At 33.1% G+C, this 12,500-nt stretch overlaps 1 protein-coding gene across 1 annotated transcript in view; it reads left to right on the top strand.

Annotated features, from left to right (window-relative positions):
- Positions 1-12,500, top strand: part of LOC137626312 (carbonic anhydrase-related protein 10-like) — a 745,117-nt gene that overhangs the window by 261,318 nt on the left and 471,299 nt on the right. The gene's annotated exons all lie outside the window — the stretch shown is intronic.

Here is a 12,500-nt window from a genome sequence, read left to right on the forward strand (position 1 = left end):
GTATATATATATATATATATATATATATGTATGTACGTATATATAGGATATATATATATATGTATATATATATACATGTATGTATATATATATATATATATATATATATATATATATATATGTATATGTATATAAGTGTATACATATGTATATATATTTATATATATATATATATATATATATATATATATAAAATCTATGAAATCCTGAATATGATTTTTGGTAAAGGTTGATTTCAAAGATCCTGTTAAAATGGAACCCGAAAGACCATTTTTAAATTCATCATAAGATGGGCTACATATGAAGAGAGATCAAAGTAATATTGGACATCAATAGATTAAGACATACATGTACACTGCCGAAGTGCGTACATGCATATTTACTTTATTTTCGATTCATACGCAGTGGTTATACATAAGTTATTAGCTAGATGTGTGCGTATATCAGATTTTAATTCAGATAACCATATGCTGTTGCTATGGGAGAATTTATGATGACTGTGAATGTCTATTCCAACAATGGAATTTGAAAAGTATCACAATCATTTAAAAATCCCAGCTTAACGCAAAGGGGCCTTATGCATGGTATAAAAGTAGAAACGTTTATAGGCAAAAAAAAAAAAAAAAAAAAAAATAGTTCAGTTACGAAAATAAAGGTTATTTCATTTCCGATCAGGTGAATGAGAGAATAAGCCATGTATTTTGAGAAATAATTGGAGACCTGCAATGCAGTGTATAAAGGTATTTTCTTTTATAGTCTTAAGTAAAGACAAACTTAGCAATGCATGGTCTTGTGGAATAGTCAAAGCAAGTTTTAGTTTTTAAAGAACGGCTGAGTAATTTCCATTAGGATTATTGAAATAAATACATCTAAGAGAATGTTGATGACTGCAAATGTTCTTAAACTAACACGAATAAATTTGCTCTGAAGATTGCTAATGAAACAATACAAAATGGCTATATCAATGACCGTTCTTTTTTTATATCATAAACCTTATCCTTTTTCTGATAACATCGTGAAGTCGTGGGTAATTTGATAATTAATGGCAGTAAAAAAAATCTAACTGCGGCCACCAGAGGAAAGGCGCTGTTTTCAAACCAAGTTAGGAAGCAGTTCCACAGTAAAAGTAACCTCTTTCTCTCAAAAGCTGTATTGAATATGTTTCAAACAGTGAGAATGTGTATACAAATATAAACAATAGAACTTTATATGCGCATATGATTTATTTTTGCCTTTGGTTGAAAACATTTGGAAATGGAAAATATCATGAAATGCCTTTTTTTCCTTATTATTCACTGAAAAAGAAAGTTGGAGAAGATTGAATCCTAAAAAGTGTGTAGTGTACAAAAGACAAGGCAAAATACAGAGAAAATGAACGCCATGATAAGAAGAAGAGATATTGAAGCATATACAACAAAACTTAGCATTAAAAAATCCTGAAATAACAGGAAAATCATCAGAGACAAAGAGCTATTTAGGAAAACACAAGATAATAAATAACCCAAAATTAAACAAAGTTTGTATGCTGCTCCAAACTCCCGTCTTCCGTTCTGCCTCCAGCATAAGAACTAGGGTGTTTTCAAAACATTACAGACATCCAATGACTAATTTCTTCCTTTAAGAGGGTCGTTCAAGGGACAAAATCCTACCGAGCTAGGAAACTCCGAGTTTGGGGAGGGAGAGGTTATTGGGGATACATGTCCCCCCACCCCACCACACTCATATATACACACAAGCTCACACTTAATTAAAATTCTGATCCGTGAGCCTCTCGTTGTACAGAAGCTCCCACTAGCAACGGGAGACGAAAGCGATTTGTTGACTTAATATCAACACTTGGGAAGCGAGCGCCACGGGCCTAAAAGTTTTCCTTATTGAAATATAAAACAATTTATTTACTTTGCGTCATGGCGGCCTAGCGATGCGGCGAAAGGCTTGTTTACCAATATGGGAGGATATGACAGAACATGTTACTACAACAATTTCCCCTGCTGTGGACACAGTAAGAATTCTAATGTCTTCTTGCCGCGTAGCTATATAATAAGAAAGCTGACGACAAGCCAACCGGTCTCCGAAGGGACTCTTTTCGTGCAGATGATACCGACTCTAATCAAAGCTATGCATCAAGAAAGTTTGTACTGTATGTAATTATTGTCAGTATATTCTGTATTTCAGTGTCCTTGAATTTGAAGTATATTGGTCTCTGTTATTATTTCTTTAAATCTTATTATTAGAAAAAAAAAATGTCATTAATTTCTCATCCAAGACGTCATAATATTTCCTTTGTCAATATAAGGTTCTTTGTTAATCATTGCTTAATTTTTTTTTTTTTATTTTACTTCGGTTTTAACGTCTTTTGTTCACTCTTACACATTTCACCGTACTTAAATACTATTGCTAAGTTGAACTGAAACCTTCTGATGGATTTCAGCCCTTGGTACACCTTCAACCTACAAATAAGTTACACCAATCTCTCTCTCTCTCTCTCTCTCTCTCTCTCTCTCTCTCTCTCTATATATATATATATATATATATATAAAATTCACTCCTACTGACGTCATGAACACAACGGGACGTTTTTGCGACTGTATATATTATTCTTTGGGTATTGTAATACATGGGAGAGGGCATGCGCACTGCATAGTCTCACTTAGGCAATTTTGTGACGTGTTAAAATGTTCTACGTAACAGCACACCATCGTACACTTAAACTAAGATACTTGTGATATATACTTTTATCTATTACTTTTAACTTCTTCATTCATTTCTTTATTGTACTTAATGCCCTTTTCTTTCAAACTCTAATTTCTGACTTGCTAATTATATTTGTATATTTATATTTTATCAATTATGCCTTTTTCCTGAGATGGGGATTTCCTCTTAAGGGTGTTATCCTTTCGTTTCATAGAAGTCTTTAGCGATGCTATAAATAAGGCTCTCTTCACACGAGCGAATTTTTTTTCCGTGCGGAAATATTGCCACTCATTAGGAGGCATTTCCTCACACAAGAGGATTTTTCCCAACCCGCTACTCTGGAACCACGTGGGGTAGCGTTGCACCCAGCTAGTAAATCACTACCGCTCGGTCTGCGTGTGAAGGGCTTCCTTGATCTTCATTGATTTTTAATCCGCGCGATCAATGCCGCGCGGCATCAAACTCTTGTGTGAAGCGAACCTTACTCTTCTCCCTTCACCATAGCTGTATCCTATCACAGGCAACTAACTGCCAGGTATAAAGTTCATTACTTTTGTCAGCAAAAGCACAGATGAATTTAACGGAGCTCTTCAAAGTCATGCTTCATATGTTGTTCAAATCTGGAACCTCTTGCTTGATAGGCGAGTGTCCTAATCATTAATCATTAGATATCTAGTACATAAATGCAGAATATTATGCCTTATATCTCATGAAGACAGAATTTTTTATTATTATGTTATCCATGACGTTAAGATAAAAATATGCAAATTCCATGAAGCGTCATAAAGGAACCGGAGAACTCGGAGCGAGTAATTGAATTACGTTTTCTTTTCGTCTCAAAGTGAATATGAAAATCCAAAATTTTTTCCTTCTTTTTTTTTTTTCTGCTCCTGGCATACTACATTCGTACCTCATTGATTATGAGTAATTTGATAAGGTCAGTATGATGAGGACTGAAATTTTCTCATTAATGGATGTTGATTTGTTTTTTAAAACGAGCCAGATTATAAATTTAGACTGGATGCGACCTATTTTTTTTTTATTTAATCATTATTTTCAATCAATACCAATTGTTTGATATAGAAAGGGAAATTCTTGGTTCTAGGATTTTTACATTCCTTGTAGGTTAGTGTGTCCTATATCAAACATTCATAACTGTATTGAAAATATCAATGATGTTTTTTTTTTTTTTAACCAGAACAAGATTTATTTCAATTTGTTGTAGAGAATTGTCTTTGAATATCAAAATAGAAATGAGTTTTGTATAACATTATCTCAAACTCAGGCTAACAATCATTATATCAGTCCGTCACTCTATACTGTTCCAATAACTATTTTTGGAAAACAAGCTTAATCAACTGAAATAAAGCAACTAAAACTTTATTTAGACATGGATGCCATATAGTGGATCATGAATAGCCCCAGTTTTACCAGATTTCCAATTGTAATTACGTATATATGTATATGTTTATGTATATATATATATATATATATATGTGTGTGTATATATATTATATATATGTATATATATTTATATAAATTTATGTACATATCTATATATATATATATATATATATATACATATATATATATATATATATATATATATATATATATATATATATATATATATTGGCGCTCCATGGAAAGATTAGAATGACATAGGTTAAAAGAAAAGTTATCAAAGTAATTGTCATTGCAATGAGATACTCTTTGACAGAATAATTTGAAGGAAATTTACATGTAATTTTCTCGTCACCGATTTCTTGGGAAGTTGATGTGTTAAAAAGATTTTAATTGATCGAATCATACCTCCACTACGACTAGAACTACTAATTATAATAACAATAGTAGTAATGATGATGAGATTAAAACGGGATAGGAAAAAAAAATTATTTCTGGAAAGGCCACAAGAAGGGAAGTATGTATTAATTTTATTCATACATACGTGTAGAAATCATCATCCTCAAGTATATGTTCTTAAGGATGATCATTGGCATACAGAGATATTTCCAAAGTCACCCATCCTTTCTTCTCTTTACTTCTTGATAAATTAGGTTCAAGAAGAATTCTTTTATTTTCTGTCCCCTTACTCTCCTTTCAGCCAGGAATAACACAACACTAGTACATGCCCCTGTTTCCGACCCTGCAGTAAACGATTATCGAGGTTTAAATTTGTTTTATATTTCAGTCAGAGATCCATTCCTCTTACATTGTAAAACTGTCCTTTTTTGGTGTAATATATTCTTCACCGTTACTTTCAGCAGGCACCCTCCTTGCATCTTTTTAATGATTTACAGTATATTTTTGTCTGAAATTTTCATTACCATTGTGTAACAAAAGCCATACTAGAAATGAACTGGTGAGTGTTCATAATACCCCAACTTTTCAATAATTTTAAATACCGTAAAAACGACAGTAAACGTAAATGTTTCATTCATCTGTACTTGCATAGATCTAACTTTAATTTGCTAGGAGAAAAGGGGCAATGAGAAAAGTAAACATATTTATCGCATTCTGGTCTCTTTTGTTTAATTCTACCTTTGCATTTGTTACCCTAAACACGGGTTCCTAATTTAAATGCTAACCAGATATATTCCATTAAAGTGTTCCATTTGCCCACGTTCTAAACACCAAAATTTGCCTCGTCAGCCCTTCTCTGGCAACGACATTCTAAAAGTGCTCTAGGTAATAGAGCAACTTATTCATGTGAAAATTATTATTAATAAGTATTAGCTAATCTTAGAAGTTGATCATATTTTATTACAAGAAATATTGCAAGTCAGAAATTTGTCACTTTCCGTTTAGGAGAAAAATAGATAAAAGACAGATCTGGTGAAAAGTCTGACCTCCGCAATTTGGGCGTCTGGCTGGCCTTTTGATTGCTAACTACTTTACATAAAGCTTCTTGATTTAAGGGGACCACCAGTTTAGCGATGGAAATCAGAAAGATAAAAAATTTCTTTGGTTCGTCAGTGAAATGAGAATATAGAATATTTTATTTTTGGCTCGGCCTTCAAATTAAAGAGAAAAAAAAAACATTTGGGAGATTATGGGTTAGATCTTTTATTGATATTCCATGGAGAAAATAATAATAATATTATTAGTAATATGTTAAATACTGACTTTAATAATTGACTAAAAGGGGGTTAACAATGTTCAAACACTAAAGGTAACTAATAAAAGTTACAAAGATAATAACCATATTAAGAATAGTAATGATAGTACTCTTATTATTATCCACTAAAAGTGTATGTCGTTTTTTTCCTCCTTACAAAAAAAAGAAATCGTTCCATTATAGGCTCTTGTTTTTTGTCAAAATGCTGTAGCTTCATGAAAACTTTAACGTAATACTCCCGGAGAATTCATTCTGCTTTTTACTATTGCGTATTCTCCTTTTTTTTTTCTGTACAAAGTATCTTCTGATATTCCGGGATAAACAAATAACTCAGGGCATTGCATGAGCAAATTTCCAGTGTTTACATTTGGACGAAATGTTTACGGAGCACTTATATTGCATGTCTTTTTTAATGGATAGGAATAAAGATAAATTACATTGCACATTGTGAATATATATATATATATATATATATATATATATATATATATATAAATAAAAATATATATATATATATATATATATATACTGTATATATATATATATATATATATATATATATATATATATATATATATATACTGTATATATATATATATATATATATATATATATATATATATATAGTATATATATATATATATATATATATATATATATATATATATATATATATATATATATGCTGGTATATTTTTCAGTGCCTTCATGGTAGAATTTTTAATGTATCTTATTAATGCATTATACATGTATTTTTGTTCGAGTTAATTAGAATGCATGTATTCTACTTTTGCTGATATTGTTATAGTCCGATTTGGTGCTCTCGTGAGGAAGAGCTCACCATTTCAATAGATATTTGCATCATGACTTGCTTGTATCCCTTATGTAGATGGATTAACAACATCCTGCTGCCTTTGCACAAACTTATCCTCCTCCATTCTCCCTCTGGGATTAAACCTCCTCAAAACAGTATTATAATTTTTACCTTTTCTCTTTCATTTTAGTTTTTAAACCTTTGCTTTCTTCGTAATCCACATAGTCCCAATACCTTCATGCTTCATATTCATTTTGCATTTGTTTACTCAACATTTTACTTCCGTAAATGACAATTTTGCTTTAAAATCCCGCAAATATTTAACTTAGTCCTCTATTCACATGTAAATTCTATTTTTACTTAGTGAAGTTCGTAAGTTAAAAAGAATTTAAAACAACGAATTATACGCTCCATTACTAAAGAATTACAAATACGCTGATAATAGTTGCGATGATGCATTTTTTTTCTGTCAATGTGTATCTTTTCCCAAATCTTATTCTATTTTAATCTTGCTCTTGATACCATACACATGCAGTTTTCTCCTGCGGCAAATCTTTATGATCTACTATTCTTTGTATTTTCTCTTTCTCATCACAAAATACATCCTTTGCAAAATCACCACCATAAGGTAGTTTAATTCATAGAACGTTCCCATTCACACCATTTTCAAAGCTCACTTAAACAAAGACTCCATTAGCATTTTCATAAACCATCTTTACTGCGTCCTCATTCAAAAGGACTTGTCTTGTGTGTCTTATTTGTTCAACAACGCTTCAAAATGTTCGTTCCATTAACACACGACTCCATTCTCCTCGAAAAGGTCCTCTTTATCCTTTTTTGTTTTCTATTCCTGGATTCACTTGTTTATTATCCCTGTTCCTTTCTTCGTCACCTCTGTCTCCCACCAATCGGGCTGCGACGCCAGTTTGCAAAGCTATTTTACCCATCGATCAGTCTGTCAGTCAATTTCCAAAGTTATTGCAACAGTTCGTCGATAAATATTAATTCCCATTATTCGCTTTTAAGTGTGGCCTTTTCTTTTATTTTTCGAATTTATACATCTGCATGCTATCTTATATTCGGTTCTGCACCTGCATTTAAAGCCCATTTATTACACACATCACTTACACCTACACATACAAAACATCACACACACATACAGACGCACACACCCACACACACACATATATATATGTATATATATATGTGGTTGTGGGGTGGGGGGCTATAACATGAAAGAAATTATTATTCATGAGGTCTAAATGGAATGTTAGAAAATACTAGGCGAACTCGATAGTTATCACCTCCTTGTATGTGATATCAATTCCTGGCACGTTTCTCGCGAACCGATTGAGAGCATACGTCAACGCATCATATTTTATGCAGAGCGTCAGAAAATTGCCTAAATCTTGCAACAAGGTGATGTGCATTACGAATGCATAGATTTATCTTGCTGCCTTTTGCGAGCGCTTTTACCCGTGACATTCGGGACCTAATGCGTCACACATTGCCACATGCAACATGCGTTCAAAATGGATGTTGAACAATAGAGTCGTGGATATCGTGCACTACATTTCGACACGGAAATACATATTTTATCATCGAGAGATTTGTAATTATATGTAGGTGTGTTTTTAGGCCAGGTAAAAATAGAACAGAATTAGGTTACCGCGTGAGAATTTTCATCGTTTTTTTTCCGTGTTCAGTTATCAAAATTTTGATACTTTGGTCTATAAGCTGAACTCTCTCTCTCTCTCTCTCTCTCTCTCTCTCTCTCTCTCTCTCTCTCTCTCTCTCTCTCTCTCTCTCTCTTATTGTGAATGAGGAAAAGAATTTGGTTACAATATTCTCATACAAATATCCAAAATTGAAACTTAATCTAAAATGCGTAAGTTGAACGTACTGTATGCTCTGTGTTTGTATTTAAGAAAACCTCTTGGTTATGAGAACACGAATGAAAATAAATAGAAAAATGGTTGCAGCGGCAAATTGTATTTCACACCTGGCAGCAAACGCAAATGATACTGATAATTTGGACATTCCTACGTGGCATCCTTAGCATTTTATGGCATTTTTCTTATTCTGGACCGAACGCTTTCCTCTCTGCAAAGGGTCAATGTTACACAGTTTCCGAGAAACAAAATTAACGGTTTTTAAGAATATGGTATAAAACCTTGTTTTTTTTTTAAACCTTATCCTCCGTTCTTTACATAGTCAAAATTTTTGTTTGATTCTGTAATTTCGTTTTAACTTGATTATTGTCATTAAACCAATTGCCTTCGTATTAATGAGAAAACAAACTACTTAAGCGCACGTATGCCAAGATTATTTTAGAAGTAACATTAGAAAATTTTATTGAAATTAGGAATATTGATCTTATTTATGAAATGTATCGATATTTTAAGTAGTTGATAGCTGTTGTCTTAATTCTTCTTGGACGACCATATATTTATTTGCGGTTCAGATGTCACGGTTTTTCTTGCCTTCATTAACTTATCAGGGAATTTATAAATGCATAGGTGGGACTAAAGCACATCGGGGAGAGATTTCCGTGGGAGGAACACAGCAAGACAGCCATTATCCTTAACTAGGTATGATGACCCGGACGAGATAAAGAACAACGGGGAAGGCTCAGCCTGACAACTTTAGTAGGCCATAAACTAAGCGATGCTTAAAGCCCTTGACCCCCTCCGACCCCCGCCACAATCTCCTGTGCTTGCTTTTCTCTCTCTCTCTCTCTCTCTCTCTCTCTCTCTCTCTCTCTCTCTCTCTCTCTCTCTCTCTCTCTCTCTCTGAGGTGTTGTTCTCCTGGGTCAGATTACAGACCTTTGGCCCCGAAGAAGTTGCTAAAAGAAAAATTTTACGTTTGAGAATCGAGTCTCGATCTTAGCAATACCTATTCCTTTACTTCCTCATCATCGGTCCACTCCAACTATATCTAAGTAGTTTTTCTATAACTATTCCTATTATTCTACTTCAAACCTATACCTCAATGTTTAGATATATACTTCAGCTTAACATATTGATTTCATCTTATCTTTATGTTTAGATGCATATCAAATTCCGACTCTACCCCTTCCCTCACTATAACCCGCATCCCTAATTCTCCATATCCACTTCCATTGTCAACTATACATCTCTTTACATTAGTCCCCTTTACCACCCACATAGAAATAGAGCTGTGTCCCCCAAAAAAGGTAAACTTTAAAGTAAAAAAAATCTTTGGAAAAGAGGGAGAAATAAAATGATCTTGGGTAAATACTGGTCCTTCTGGCCGGGTGAATTCGTAAATGCAAAGTCAACGAACTAATCTCGAACAGCAAGAATGATTGCGATTGTAAAACAAGTTCATAAAAGACCCTGAGAGTTTCCTAAAGAAAATTTCTCGGATTTTCGGATACTTTGAGCGAAGCGTCATTGTGAAGTTCAGGATTAATTCATTAGTGTCCTTGTCAAAGATAGTGGATATCGCGTGTAAACGAAAAGAGCACGTTCAGAAGAAATTAAATTGCGTTCAGGGAGAGACGGAGAGAGAATTAATGAAAACTTAGTTTCAACTTTCGTGAAAGGGAGTAAAACTATCTGATAATTAGAGAGAGAGAGAGAGAGAGAGAGAGAGAGAGAGAGAGAGAGAGAGAGAGAGAGAGAGAGAGAGAGAGATCGTTCATTAAATAATATTAAATGGAAAACATAGGCTGATAATATCGTCTCATGTGGAACTTCCCCCCAGGAAATTCGGACGAGCTCTTAGTGCTCCATTAGACACTGTACCTGAAGCGTGACAAGTCATTGTGATGTGAGTAATGCAGGCCAGAACGCCTTCAGAGGCTATTCCATTCAACGCTGCTCAGTAATTGAAGTCTAAAGCTACACTAGGTACCCTTATATATATATATATGTATATATATATATATATATATATATATATATATATATATATAAGATATGTACACATACATATTCACGGTATATGTATATGTGTATATATATATATATATATATATATATATATATGAATTCATGTATACATATTTATATGTATACATCTATCTTTTTAAATATTTGTATATTGATAGATCGGTGGGCATCAGTGTAAGGTATTATTCTTAATCTTTAAGATCAGTCTTAGCTGAATTTTCCTTGTTCTTGCGTTATGAATAATTCATGAATAATGATCTGTAAATATGTTATTTGATGAAGGAAGTTAAATTAAGAGAAACTTATAGCTGTTAACATTAGTTTATCATAATAGGTCCCCAAGCGATTATGGTGAACAATTCATATTTTCCTAAAAAGAATGAAAATATGGATTTGGAAGGAATAGAATTTTTATTGGAAGGGCAAATGCTCGTGAGACTATGACAATTTAGTTTTCCTACATAATCTGGAAAATGGATATAAATGAAACAGCTATACTTGCGTTATTCATTGAAGAAAATATCACCATGCAGATCTACTGTATTTTCATTTAAAATTTCTGGCCATTCTATAGATTTCCTGTATCGGAATATTATTTTTTTTTTTACAAATATTATTTTGAGAGAGGTCATTATTCTTTACCACCGGTCAACCTTACCCGGTTGTGGCTTATTTAGCAAAATTAATGCCCTAGTTTATTCATAATTTTATCACCGTTAAATGTAAAGTGGATTTTGTAGAGTTTTCTCCATTATTTCATAAGAATTCCAAAATTCCACAAAAAGAAAAAAAAATGTGATGCGTTTCTATACAGAAATCTTCAATGAAGCCCTTTTAATTACGCCCTCGGTATAAACCTTGAAGAGTTTGTGTGGGATGTAAGACTAAAGAGACCCGAAAAATAGAAGTCATGAATTTTTTTTTTTTTTGGGGGGGGGGACTTGTTTTAAGTGGTATAGCGGGTTTAAATATTTTCTTAACCATCAACAACAATCTACATATATCTATTTTTTATATTTTTATACCATTTCCCATTCGCAAACCTGAAATTTGGTAAACATTAAAATACTGTGTTTAGGACCGTTAGCTGAGCGTTAAGAGTGTAGCATCCAACAAGGAATGAATGAATGAATGATTTGAAGTTCTCTGGCATCCTGAATCCAACAATGACCCAACCAGTAAAAGTTATGACAATGCTTCTGATTCAAGCATATGTTTTGATTATGTTCTATCATTACAGTCAAAGCCATATGATAAAACATTTATTCTGATGGACAGTTCATTAAATTTAAATGCTAGAAAATTTTTGTTGAAGATTTGAAATACAAAAGAGAAGATAGGGAACAAGATAGGAGTTTATAATTTTGTCGAAGTTCGTCAACTTGAAATTTTTTTTTTCTAAAGCAGGGTTTACACGATCGAACTGTTCGTCGAACGTGATTCGACAAACAAGTGTTTGAAGCGTAGTTCAAACGTGTGAACGGGATATTTGGTTGTCGAACACGTTCGTCGCACGGTTCGAAGAAAGTCTGTTCTCGGCTGTCTTTTGTCCACAGACCTTATGCATTTGTGGCTGACTCCACCTCTTTAAACCGTTTGTTAAGTGAGTTCGACCACCGGGTTCGACGAACCGTTCGACCGTGTAAGCCCCCCTTAATTCGGCAATATCTAGACTTTGATGTAGTTTTTGTCGATATCCTGTTACCTCAAGTCTCGTTGCGATTCAAATGGATCCTCACCTAACCATTTCGGTGGTAGATGGGTTTGACTTATACTTGGCCTGGGGACAGAATTTAATATTTTATTTTACTATCATTATAATATTAGAAAAAGATTCGGAATGTAGTTGAGTGACCCAAATCGAAAAGTATCACGTTTATTTCATCAGAAAATTAATTCTTTAATGATACTTCCATGTAGCATACTTGTATTACCAAATCGGAAAACTAGCCAAGC

The sequence above is a fragment of the Palaemon carinicauda genome, chromosome 33 (assembly GCF_036898095.1).
Source record: "Palaemon carinicauda isolate YSFRI2023 chromosome 33, ASM3689809v2, whole genome shotgun sequence".
In the NCBI taxonomy this organism is placed as follows: Eukaryota; Metazoa; Arthropoda; class Malacostraca; order Decapoda; family Palaemonidae; genus Palaemon; species Palaemon carinicauda.